Source organism: Triticum urartu, chromosome 7A, assembly GCF_056163025.1.
Source record: "Triticum urartu cultivar PI428250 chromosome 7A, HENAU_Tu73, whole genome shotgun sequence".
NCBI classification, from domain to species: domain Eukaryota; kingdom Viridiplantae; phylum Streptophyta; class Magnoliopsida; order Poales; family Poaceae; genus Triticum; species Triticum urartu.
The window spans coordinates 491,683,894-491,697,488 of NC_141879.1; the positions used below are offsets into that span (position 1 = coordinate 491,683,894).

Genomic DNA, 13,595 nt, shown 5'->3' on the forward strand with positions numbered 1-13,595 from the left:
GTAGTCGGACCTTGATTGTACTTGGATGATGTAATGCTTTAATCATGTATTTGTGTGAAGTGGCGATTGTAAGCCAACTATGTATCTCTTTCCCTTATTATATAACCTGGGTTGTGTGAAGATTACCTCACTTGCGACATTGATTTCAATGCGGCTATGCCTCTAAGTCGTGCTTCGACATGTGGGAGATATAGCCGAATTGAGGGCGTTACATCCATGATGATAAATCGCGCGTCACAGAAGTGCTTTCGTCAAGGGTGACCGACACGTGGCATCCACCATAACGGAACGCCGTTAAGCTATCGGGTCGGGTTTTGGATCCAATAACCCGTTAACAGCCCCGGCCAATGGGGATTTTCCACGTGTAAAATCATCATTGGCTGGAGGAAACTCGTGTCGGCTCATCATTGGGACAGATGTTAACCAGTCATTGGACGGAAGGCGCCTATGATACGTTGACATGTGGCATGGCCCAATAGAGGCCCATTCCTGTGAAAAGGCCGGCCCATTTAACTTGGTCAAAAGCTGGCAGGCCGGCCCATGGAAAGCCTGTTAATGGCCTGTTCGAATATAGCCCATTTACAGCCCGCTAACCCAAGGCCCGTTATGCCCTATCCGAATATGGCCCAGTAGCGTCATCTGGGCCATCCAATATGATTCCAGCCCGTTTTCACTTCTGGCCCATGTATGGCCCATGACGTCTTTCAGCCCATATGAGGCCCTATGTAACTCTTGGCCTACTAACGGCCCATGGTGAAACTGGCCCATAATGAACAGTGTATCACTTTACACCCATTAACGGCCCGTGGTGAAACTGGCCTGTAATGAACATTGTATCACTTTATACCCATTAACCGCCCGTTATTCCGTTGGGCCGTTTCCAGCCCATGTTATCTTTCGGCCTTCTCATAGCCCATTTATTCTTGGGTTCATTTCCAGCATTCGTTTACTTACGGCCCGTTACTGTCATTTTCTACTTGTGGGCCAAATTCAGCCCATGGTTACAGTCGACCCGTTTGTGGTCCGTTAATTCGTTGGGCCGTTTTCATAGCGTCATCAAATACGGCCTATTAACGATGGCCCGTTATGGTCGGCCCATGAACGGACGATTCCAACTCTAGCCCGTTTACGGCCATAATGAGGCCTGTTATTGGCCCATGTTTGGCCAATCGATCATACGGCCCGTATAAGGCCCATTGATGATATGGCCCGTAGAAGGCCCATTGTTTCTACGGCCCGTAGAAGGCCTACTGTTTCTATAGCCCGTAGAAGGCCCACTGTTTCTATGGCCCGTAGGAGGCCTAGTGTCACTACAGTAAATATTAGCCCATGGTTATTGTGGCCTAGTTTTAAAAAATAGGTTATTGCAGCCACTAGCAAACCGTGGAAAAATAACTGCACTGACTGCAAGCAAACAAATAAACAAAACAAGGAAATAAATAAGCGAGCAACTTATGCTAGGCTATCACGGCTATTACACATATTACATCCACTGGGCATCAAAGTTCGCCACCAGTGCAAATATAGGGAACACACCAGCATATAAACGCTGCAGCAAAACAAGTCCAGAACTGAAACCACTTCAGAAGAGCTCAAGAAACAATATCCTGGGTACCCATAATGCTGGCAAGATGCTTAGCAATCTTACTAACTTTCTCTTGTTTGGCGCTTAAATCCTCCAGCGCTTGCTGTTGCACAAGAAAGTACGCATCTGAATTCTGCAGGGACTTCCTCAGTCCTTCGGCTTCTTGCCGCAGCACAACTGACTGATGCCTTTCAGCTTGTAGCTGAGACTGAAGAAGCCGAAGTGATTCAGGCAGCAAGTTGGAAGAGCTTGTGCCAGCGGTACTGGCCAGTAACTCGAACACTACATCAACGTAGGACTGTGGGGTTTTCTCACTGTCTACAAGATTGTTTTTATCACCTTTCTTGGAGACTAACAGGGTTGTCTCACTATCTTGAACCTTATCTGCATTACTTTCTCTACCATTGCATAGTGGGGTGCTCTTCTCCAATATTCTGTTTGCATACTACAAGAGAAACAAGCAGACACATCACATGTTTAGCTTGTAGTATACGAAACTCATTTTGGTAAACCGGTTCAGTAGTAAGGTGGACAGGATAACAGCATGAAACAAACATATATCTATGTGCTATGGTCACTGTATTGTCCATGTCATTCTAGTTTATGTTCCCTAATCAAGATAGAGACACAGTTCAACTCATATATTTTTAAGACACAACAGCATTGGCAGCACTTGTAATGTGCATCACATGAGAACATAATTGTTTATGCAACTTAAACTGAAATCAACATAGAGCAAGAAGTTAGAACAACAATCCAGTTACAGAAATTGGTTTAAAACATACCTGTTGCACCATTGGAGTTTCAATTGGATCCTTCAAATTCAAAAGTAGTTGGTATGAGTAAATACAGTGATGCAACAGCAAAGGAGTATGGACCATAGCTACGGAATCTGACCTAAGAACAGTTGCTCTTCTGCTTTAAACATGGAGTTTGGGTTAGCTGTGGTGGTCTTCGTGCTTTGGGCACTGCAATAGCTTTACAAACTACTCGTGTGGGGGTACTCTGTGGTGGACATGGTGCTTTGTCAACTATAAGTGGGTTACTATCCGCTGGGGTTGCGGTTAGATGGGTTGTAGCTGGTTCTCTGCCCAACGGTGTAAGTGTGCAATCTGGAAGAGTCTCGATTATGTGTGGTGGGGCTAGTTTGTGGGTCAGTACAAACATGGTTCTATCTGCATCAACGGGTAGCACTGCCTTTTGTGAAGAACGGGTTTTTGCTCCCTTAGATACTGCCATCACCCCCTCCAATTCAAATGGCTGATAAACAAGAAAAGAAATTGAACGTACAGACATTGTATGATAGACAGATGTGGTAATTCACATGTATGTTGTCTAACCAAACAGGACAGCATGACACAATTTCACATATATGATGCCTAACTAAACAGGATAGCATGACACAGTTTCAGATATATGATGGATAACTTAACAGGATATAATGGCATAATTCAACATATGATGAGTACCTAAACAGGATGACATGACAAAACTATATGATGTGTTTCTAAAATAGGTTGGGATGAAATAATTCACATACATGTTGTCTAAGTATACAGGATGGCATGATATAATTGACATAATTGATTCATATACTAAGCAACTGGCACTCGCATGTATGATCTCTAAACTAAGCAGATAGAATTCAATAGTGTGCATATGATGTCTAAACTAAGCAATGCAAGACACCATATGCATCATATGAGAAATATAAATATTGCAACTTAGAGCATACACCTCAGGTGGGATATAGGACTGGTCATCTGTCTATGAATCTTCCTCTGAGGAGCTCCCTGTAACCATCGAGATATATGCCTCAACAGGTACCATTGCCTGCTTTGAAGACCTTGTTTTCACGCCAGATTTTTCCATAACCGGTTCAAATGGCTGATGCCAACGAAAAAAATAGCACGCTATTTCGCCGTTATAGCACGGTTATAGCATATTCGGAAGGGAGACATTACGTTTTGGCAAAATCGGCCGCTATGGCGCTAATCGCGCTATTAGCGCGCTACAGACGCTGTAACGTTGTAGCGTTTGACGTTTAAACGTGCAGACCATGCAAAACTAAAATAAGCACAGCCCAGCAGGCCCAGCAGGCCGAAACCAACCCATGACAACAACCTTTCTCACTCCTTTTATCAGTCTCCCATGACCTAACTGGCTAACACTAGTTCTCACATCTCATCCCTTTCCAGTTCCCAGCCCAGATGAGCGGCAATGGCGGCAGCGGCAACATCTAGGCGTGAGCGCAGGCGGCGACAGCATCAAGTCATCAGCATGGCGGCAACATCTTCACGTGAGCAGCGGCAGCATCATCCTCTCATGGCGGCGGCGTCCTCCATCTCGACTCCATCCTATTCCTAGCACCGACGGGAGTTGTCAACCACACCGTTGGCAAGTTAACCACCAGGTAATCAAGCATCCACACCATCACATACCCACTTTCCCTTGTGCCATCTCCATGCCCTCCCCGTCTCCCGCTATGTCGCCGGCAAGAGCACCACCAGATGAACGCTGGCAAGAGCACCAACAAAGGGAAGTAGGATTCAGAACGAGATCCCTATATATTCAGTTATTCACTTATTCATAGAAAGATGTTGATTTCATCAATATGGTTTACAGTTTTGACTAATTAACTTGCTCCATGTGGTTCATTTTGACTAATTATCTGTGTATATTTGGAGTTAATGCTTGGATGGGCCAATTTTATTTGCACCATGTGGTTCATTTTGGTAGTGTTTACTCTCTACTAAAGATATATGTACTCTGTACTAAAGATATATTTACTCTGTACTAAAGATATATGTACTGCACTGAATATGTAGGCATTGATATATACTTTGTTTGATTGTAGGCATTGGTGCTTCAAGCACAACATCAACGGTGCAAGGAGAAGCTGATGTTGTGAATGTGAAATCAAAAGACCCAGGATGGAAATATTGCAGTTGTCCTGACGAAAACAAGAGGAATTCTTTGAAGTGCCTTTTCTGTAATCATGTGTACACCAATGGTATTACTCGAATCAAGCTCCACCTTGCAAACATTCCAACTTCCGATGTTGTTCCTTGTAAAAAAAAGTGCCAGCTGATGTAAGGGATGAAATCACTGAGTTTTTGAAAAAGAAGGGTGATAAAAAGGCAGCAAAAATTTCAGAGCAGAAGAGGATTAGCTGTGAAGTGGACTTGAGCCACTCAGAGGGGGAAGGTTCAAATAATGAAGATGGCAGAAGCAATTCTGTTGTTATGCTTAAGTCGACGAGAGGCAAAACATCTAAATCCTCAGGTGGTACTATGGACAAATTCTGCCAACTATCAGCTGAAGATGCTATCGCTGCAAGGAAGGCAAAATCTAGTGAGAGCATCCAATTAAAGCTGACAACTGGGGAGAGACTGAAGAAAAGGAACCATGCTTGTGAGTACATATGCCAATTCTTCTATGAAGCATGCATTCCCTTCAATTCAGTCACACTTCCAAGCTTTGCCCTTATGCTTAAGTCAGTTGGACAATACGGCGAAGACTTGCCAGGTCCTAGTCCCTATGAAATGGGTTGCCCATTCTTGAAGAAGAGGAAGAAGAAAGTGATGGAATCCTTCAAAGCACACAGGGAATCTTGGGAGCTCACTGGATGTACAATCATGACAGATGCGTGGACCGACATAAGAGGAAGAGGGGTAATGAATCTGTTAGTCCATAGTGCATATGGTGTGGTTTTTCTCGATTCTTTTGATTGTTCAGCTGTGAAGAAGGATGTCAAGTACATCTTTCAGCTTGTAGATGATTGCATTGAAGAGATTGGGGAGAAACATGTAGTTCAAGTGGTGACTGATAATGCAAGTGTGAATCAGGCAGCATCAACTTTGTTGAATGCAAAGTGGCCTAACATATTCTGGAATGGTTGTGCTGCCCATTGTATTGATTTGATGCTAGAGGACATCGGTAAGCTGCCATCAGTTGACTCCACTATTACAAAAGCTAGAGCTGTGACGGTTTTCCTTTATGCAGACACAAGGGTTTTGAGCCTAATGAGGGAGTTCCTTGGGAAAGATCTGGTTAGGTCAGGTATTACTAGGTTTGCTACAGCATACTTGAACTTGAAGAGCATGCTGGATAACAAGAAGCAACTCCAGAAGCTATTTAGATCAGATCAACTTGATGAAATGGGCTATCTAAAAAAAGCTAAAGGAAGTGAAGCCAACAAAACTATGCGCTCTGAATCTTTTTGGAGAGGAGTAGATATTGCCGTGAAGTTCTTTGAACCATTGGCTAAGTTGCTAAGGAGAATGGACAGCGATGTACCAACTATGGGATTCATATACGGTGCCTTTTTGGATGCAAATAAAGAGATCTCAGCCATGTGTGAAAATGAACAACAAGAATCTTGTTTTCAAGAAGTGTTGGATATAGTGGATAAAAGATGGGACAACAAATTGAAGATGCCACTACATAGGGCTGGATACTTCTTAAATCCATACTACTTTTATGAAAACAAGCTACAAATTTTGTTGGATCCAACATTTAAAGATGGGATTGTAAGTTGCATGGGAAAATGGTGGAAGATGTTCTCCTTCAAGACAAAATCATGGATGAGCTTAAGGCATATCAAGGTGAAGAGGCGTCATTTGGAAGAGACATTGCTAAAAGGTAGCGGAAAAACAAAAACTTTGATTCAGGTGCATATTTACATTTAATTTTTTTCTCCATTCTCAAATCAGAACTTGCAATGCTTTCTTAACTCCGGTTTTTACTCTTAATGAAGCTGATTGGTGGTCCAATTATGGGTCAAGTGCACCAAATCTCAGGGTATTGGCGATGCGGATTTTGAGTTTGACATGCAACTCCTCGGCTTGTGAGAGGAATTTCAGTGTTTTTCAGCAGGTCAGAAAGATGCATGCCATACGTCAACTTGTTTATTGTCTATCCATGTGTTGATTGAAGTAGAATGATCCTTGACATACGTTTTAGTACTTATAGTAGGACTATTTGGTGCTTGTCAATTGTCATGCTACCTTGAGTATCATGTTTGAATCTTAACCAATATCATGTTTGAACAACTCATAACCAGAATAGTCTTTTGCTTTTAAGAAGAGGAAGAAGAATGTTAACCAGAATAGTCTTTTGCTTTTAAGAAGTGGAAGAAGAATGTGCTAATTCTCAGTTCTTCATTGTCACATTAGAAGGACAACCTGGTATCTTTGTCATACTTTTCTTGCATTGATTTCGTTGTTTTTTCATACTAAGATATCATTGCTCTAATCCATCACCTACAGATTCACACAAAAAGACGCAATAGGCTACTTCATGACAAAATGAGAGACCTTGTGTTCATCAAGTTCAACTCCAAACTAAAGCAAAAGAGAGGGATGGAAAACAGGGACCCAATTGAGGACCACACATTTGTAGATGTTGTAGAAGATGAAGGTAATGAGTGGATCACTGGTGTTGTGCCTATTGAAGGAGTGCAAACAGGAGCTAAACCTAAAGATGTACAAGTTGTAGAACCAACATCAGAAGGAGAAGTTGCTCCATCAAAAAGAAAGATAGTGTCTCAATCTCGTCCTAGGATGAAGAAGAAGTTGCTTCCTATTTATCGTGATGATGAGTTGCAATCAGCCGAGTCTTCTTCTAAATCGTAAGATGATGAGATGCATTTACCAGCGAGTGATTCTGAATAATCTCATTGTACTATGTTGTAATGTTGTTGCCTTCGGTGGTTGTTGATGTAGACTATCTTAAATGTCTGTGTGTTATTTTGTGTTGCATTGTTGCTGCCCTGGTGGCTGTTGATGTTAGAGACTCTTAAAACTATGGGTGTTGAAGAGACTTACCTTAAAACTGTAGTTGTTGATGTTAAAGGCTATGGTTGTTGTTGCCCAGGGTTGCTGTTGATGTTTGTTGATGTTAGAGACTTTTAAAATTGTAGTTGTTGATATTAGAAACTCTTGAAACCGTTTGAGACTTACTACTTTTATGTGCTGGATTTGGCCCTTATGCATATATTGCTTGCTTGTATGAAAAATTTAGTTGCTTAAATACTTTATTTCTAGATATATTTGAATTTTTTGCAAACGCTATTCTGAAATATAGCACGCTATTAGCGTGCTATAACTTGTGTAGCATTTAGAGAAGGGCCTCGCTATATTTTGTAGCGCGCTATTTAAAATATTGTCTGATACACATGAAGAGTAGTTCAATATACACAGATTGTCGACAAATGGAATACGTAATGAAAAAAAAGATGGCATGAGATAATTCACATATATGATGCCTGGCTCCATGGCGGTGCATAATTCACATATATGATAACTGGCTGAAAAACATGGCACTGCATAATTCACATATCTGATATAGAAAGCATGTCTAATCTAAGCAGATGGCATGCCAATGCAAGATATGCAAGATATGAGCAATATAACCGAGCCAAGTTAGAGCATGCACCACGGGGGGGGGGGATACGACTGGTCATCTCTCTCTGAATCCTCCTCTGAGGAGCTATCTGTAACCAGCAAGAAATCTGCATCGACAGGTAGCACTGACTGCTCAGAAGACCTTGTTTTCACTCCAGATTTTTCCAATGACCGACTCAAATGGCTGATGCACAGGAAGAGTAGATGAATGTATAAACATTGTTGACAAATGGAATACATTATGGAAAAAATATGGCACGATACAATTCACATATACGATGACTGGCTAAACAGGATGGCATTGCATGATTCACGTATATGATGCCTGGCTAAAGAAGATGGCATTGCATAATTCCCATATACTCCCTTCGTTCCTAAATAATTGTCTTTTTAGAGATTTCAAATGGACTACCACATACGGATGTATAAAGACATATTTTAGAGTGTACATTCACTCATTTTGTTCCGTACGTAGTCACTTGTTGAAATCTCTAAAAAGACAAATATTTAGGAATGGTGGGAGTATGATATAGAAACCAAACAGGTGGCATTCACACAAAGCAAATCTAAAATAAGCTGATGACATATAAGATGTATAATGTAAGCAATGCAAGGCGCCATATGCATGATATGAACAACATCAGCATGCCAGGTTAGAGCAAACACCTGAGGTGCTAAACAGGCGTGGTCGGCTCCTTCTGAATCTCCATCTGAACAGTTATCTTCCTCTGGAATACAATCTGGAAATGCAGGAGGGGGGCACTTCGCCCACCATGGAGCGGCGTCTGCATGACATTATATCCGCACGCAACAGTCTTCTCTTTTTCTCTACATGTTCAGTACGATTGTGTACAATATCTGACATGCATAATAAAAAAATAGTTAGATTTTGTAAGGCCTAAGGGGTGCATGCAAAAATCAAGATTGATGGTAGCAAACGAGTGGATGGATCCAAAACTAATGATACCAGGTAGATTATAGCTTCAGTTTAAAAAGATAGACAATGGATCATCTATTGTTTGTTTCCCACCAAACATGAACCACATAGAAGACCCCAAATGAACCAGATAGTAGACAGATACTATTCGTTGCTGGCTCGATATGAGACCCATGGGCAATTCAAAACTCAAGATTGAACGATAAAGTAGCAGGTAATAATAACCGATGTATAATGTAAGCAAACATGAAAGACTGCGACCTCTCTTTTCGGAACTGTGTAGTCCTCGGGTTCATCTGCTCAGTCGGTGATGCTAATGCGGTTGGCATGGCTGCCGGCAACGGGGAAGATGATCTGAGGCGGTGAAAGGAAGTCTGCAGGGGGGATCTCTGCTGCAGTGAATGCTTTTGTCGATGGTGCACCTCAGGTGGGGTGGATGACGGCACGACAGGAGCAGGACATAACACAGAAAGTTTTCTTTGACGCCTATTTGAAAAAATGAAGTAAATCTGTAAGGGCTCCTTAGAATTGGAGGATTCTGTAAACATAGGGACAGGAAAAACACAGGAATAGGATAGGAATGCACGTGCAAAACAAAGCATTTGGAAACATAGGATTTCAGTGAACCTATGTGTTTGGCTCACATGAATTGGAAGAACAGAGGAATGGAGAAACAAAGTGATGCGACGAGTGTACAACCTCTTTGGCATAGCCTTGTGGTCCTCAGCATCATTGGGTTGGACGTGGAGGATGGTGATGATGCTGGTGTGACTGTCGGAGGCGGGGAAGAAGATCTGAGGCCTCTGGAAACGGCGCCGAGGGTACTGCTCCGCTAAGGTGTACGGCGACGAGGCTGAAGCATGACAAGACAGACAACGTTAATCTGAAGTGGGACCCTAATATCATCTGCAATAGATGATGTAAAATACATCACCAAAAAGTGCTAGATGTAAAACGCATCAACCACGCCACGGCCGCTCCGACAGATGCTGTAAGTATTGTTCACTCTGAACTTAACTGAAGAAAATGAACTTCACAGTCGAAACCGAATTTTACTGTCAAAACTGATAGAACTAGTAACAGAGCATTGCAATAGATGTTTAGGGCGTTCGAGCACTAGTAGCAGAGAAGCAGTGATCTAAATCAGCAGACGCTCAAGCAGGGAACGCACTAGTAGAGAGCAAGTCGTGCAGTAGCACCGCGAGCGTGTGCTAAAGCAGCAACTCCTGTAGCTGCCGGAGGTCGTGCAGCAGCAGCAGCGCAAGCGAGAGCAAGAGCAGAGCATCGGCATGAACGAAAGCAGGAGCATTGCAGCAGCGCGACCAACAGCAAGAACAGAGCCACATCGCGAGCGAGAACCGAAGCAGCTGCAGCTAGTGCCGTTGTGCAAGTCACCACCGAGGAAGCAACGACATGGGGGAGAGACGCCATGGATGATGTGGCCGGCGACGGCGCCGTCGATGGAGACACGCCATGTTTGCTCGGTATCGAGCACCGGCAGCCCCGTGAGATCGAATAAAAGATAAAATGCAGTGGTGAGTGCAGAACCTCCTTGGTTGTGCCGAGTTGGCCTCGGCTTCATCGGAGGAATTGGTGAGGGTGCTGCGGTTCCCGTGGGGCAGGTCAAGACGGCGCTGTGGGGATTGAGGTGGCGCGATAGACGAGGCGAACATCGGGGCAGCTCCTTGGAGGTGGAGGATGGGGCGGCTGATCCGGCAGGACGACGAGATCAACAACGGATCCTTGTCCGGTGCGGTGGATGAGGGACGGCAAGCTGTTGCGGTGGACGACGTAGTCAGGGAAGAGTCTCCGGCTGGGCGGCGGTCGGGAGGCCGACGGAGGAGCGTGGGGTTTCACGGGTTTTGGCGGCCTCGGTGTATGAATGAGGGGTGAAGGGGGAGGGGGGAGCCAAGCTTAGGGACGCGCTTGTCCGAAATGTAGGGTAAGTTACCAGCATACCCCCACCGGTTTTGACACCGCGACGTGGAGCTTCATTTCCGGCTAAGGGGTAGAAGGGGGATTTCGCGTGTCTGGGCTGTGGGAGCGATTTCGGATGAGGAGGGAGTTCTCGCGCGCGTCCAAATTTTGGGATAACAAGGCACGGCGCGGGTTGAAGAAGCGGGAGTTTCAAAGCAGGTGAGACAAAAGATACTCGAGCTTGAAAATTTCGGGATAACAAGGTGCGGATTCCTTGTTCGGCAGAACAAACTTAACGTGTAAAAAACAATTCATACAAGACACAAGAGAGTCATGTCCCCTTTTACTATATTGCTATAGATGCCATTGAAAAAACTACAAGAAAAATGTAAAAAAAAAATCGAGAGAACAAGATTACCCTGCACAGTACCAAATCGATTCGCACTTCCCTCAACAAGAAAAAAAACAAATCAATTCCCACCAAAGAAAGAGTAATGTCCCTTTTTATATGATTACAGATGCCATGATCTCGAATTTCAATTTTTGAATCCCCGTTATGTTGAATTCGAATATATCGTTAGGTGACCTTGCGGTTTATAATTGATCTAGTCGTACATTTGATCTTCCATCATATATGAACCTTTTACTCCACCATGTGAACATATATATTGCCGTCTACCATATGGACTAAATTTGAATCAATTTTCCTTATTTGAATACGATTGTTGTCAAGTTATACAATAATTTAAATATTATCTTGATAACAAAAAACATACATATAGCAGTAATCATATTTCACTATGAACTACATGTACCATACGCTCTCCAATTCAAATATTTGTATCCATTTTATGTTGAATTCAAATCATAGTACATTATTGGTCTAGGTAGCGAGATGTTTGGGATAATCTAAATCCTGTTTTCATACGTATAATTTTTGGCTGAATTGGGACAAGTTTTCATATAAGCCTCTTGGAAAACCGGAGATTCTCTCAACAAGCCTCGTGGTTCCGAGAGGGAACGTGTCACCTTTGTGTGCGAAACGATATACGCTGCCTCCCGCCTGATTTTATTTACAGAGGCAACATAGAACAATATGAGTGCCCTGTTAAATTTTGGAATTATTTCGGGTTCATTTGGCCTTTTTATACATTAATTGAGTTTCTAGACTTTTAATGTTCATAATCTAAATATGAATTGCATGCACATGCTCCGGTGCACCAAAGTGGGTTGAAAAATCACATGCGTGTCCTTGGTTGAATTTCTAGGTCCCATGGAAGAAATGAGAATGAAATTCAAACATCTGGGCATCATGAATCGGCCGAGAACATCGAGAAACTTTGATTTTAAATTCATGTAAATCCAAAAATCGCCTAGAAATCATGAAACTTTGCATGGTGTCATGTCATGGCACTAACATGTTGTGGTAAAAAATTGGGCCGATTTGGAAGCTCGTGGTTCTAAGAGGGAACGTGCCACCTTTGAGTGTGAAACGATATATGCTGCCCCCCCTTGAGTTTAACAAAGGCAACATAGAACTACATTAGTTCCCTATTAAATTTTGGAATTATTCCGGGTTCGTTTGTCGATTTTATACATTAATTGAGTTTCTGGTCATTTAATGTGCATAAGTCAAATTTGAACTACAAGCACATGCTCTCATGCACCAAAGTTGGCTGAAAAATCACATTTGTGTCCTCGGGTGAATTTCTAGGTCCCATGCAAGAAATGAGAATCAAATTCAAACATCTGGGCATCGTGGCTCGTCCGAGAACATTGAGAAACTTGGTTTTAAAATTCTTGTAAACCCAAAACACGTCTGAAAATCATGAAACTTGGCGTGGATGTCATGTCATGGTACTACCATGTTGTGGTAAAAAAATTGGCCGAATAGGAATAGATTTTGGTATAAGCTTCTTGCAAACCCAAGCTTCTCTCAAGAAGGCTCGTGGTTCTGAGAGGGAACGTGCCACCTTTGAGTGCGAAATGATATACGTTGTCCCCCTTAAGTTTATTTACAAAGGCAACATAGAACTACATGAGTGCCCTGTTAAATTTTGGAATTATTCCGGCTTCGTTTGGCCTTATTTACACATTAATTGAGTTTTTGTTCATTTAATGTGCATAATTCAAATTTGAACTACAAGCACATGCTCCCGTGCACCAAAGTTTGTTGAAAAATCACATTTGTGTCATCGGGTGAATTTCTAGGTCCCATGCAAAAAATGAGAATCAAATTCAAACATCTGGGCATCGTGGCTCAGCCGAGAACATTGAGAAACTTGGTTTTAAAATCATGAAACTTGGCATGGTTTCATGTGATGGTAGTACCATGCCGTGGTAAAAAAATTTGTCCGAATAGGAACAAATTTTGGTATAAGCTTCTTGCCAATCGGAGCTTCTCTCAAGAAGGCTCATGGTTCTGGGATGGAACGTGTCACCTTTGTGTGCATAATTCAAATTTGAAATACGAGCACATGTTCCAGTGCACCAAAGTTGGTTGAAAAATCACATGTGTGTCCTCGGGTTAATTTCTAGGTTACATGCAAGAAATGGGACTGAAATTCAAAATTCTGGGCGTCGTGGCTGGGTTGGAAACATTGAGAAACTTAGTTTTTAATTCCTGTAAATCCAAAACACGCATGAAAATAATGAAACTTGGCTTGGTGCCATGACATGGCACCAACATGCTATGGTAAATTTGCAGTCCGATTTGCGCAGTAATCTTGGTTGTTTGTTTTTGTGGATG

At 42.7% G+C, this 13,595-nt stretch overlaps 1 pseudogene; it reads left to right on the top strand.

Moving 5' to 3' along the window:
• Positions 1 to 4,429: 4,429 nt before the first annotated feature.
• On the top strand, positions 4,430 to 7,260 carry LOC125525415 (uncharacterized; annotated as a pseudogene).
• The last annotated feature ends 6,335 nt before the right edge of the window (positions 7,261 to 13,595 follow it).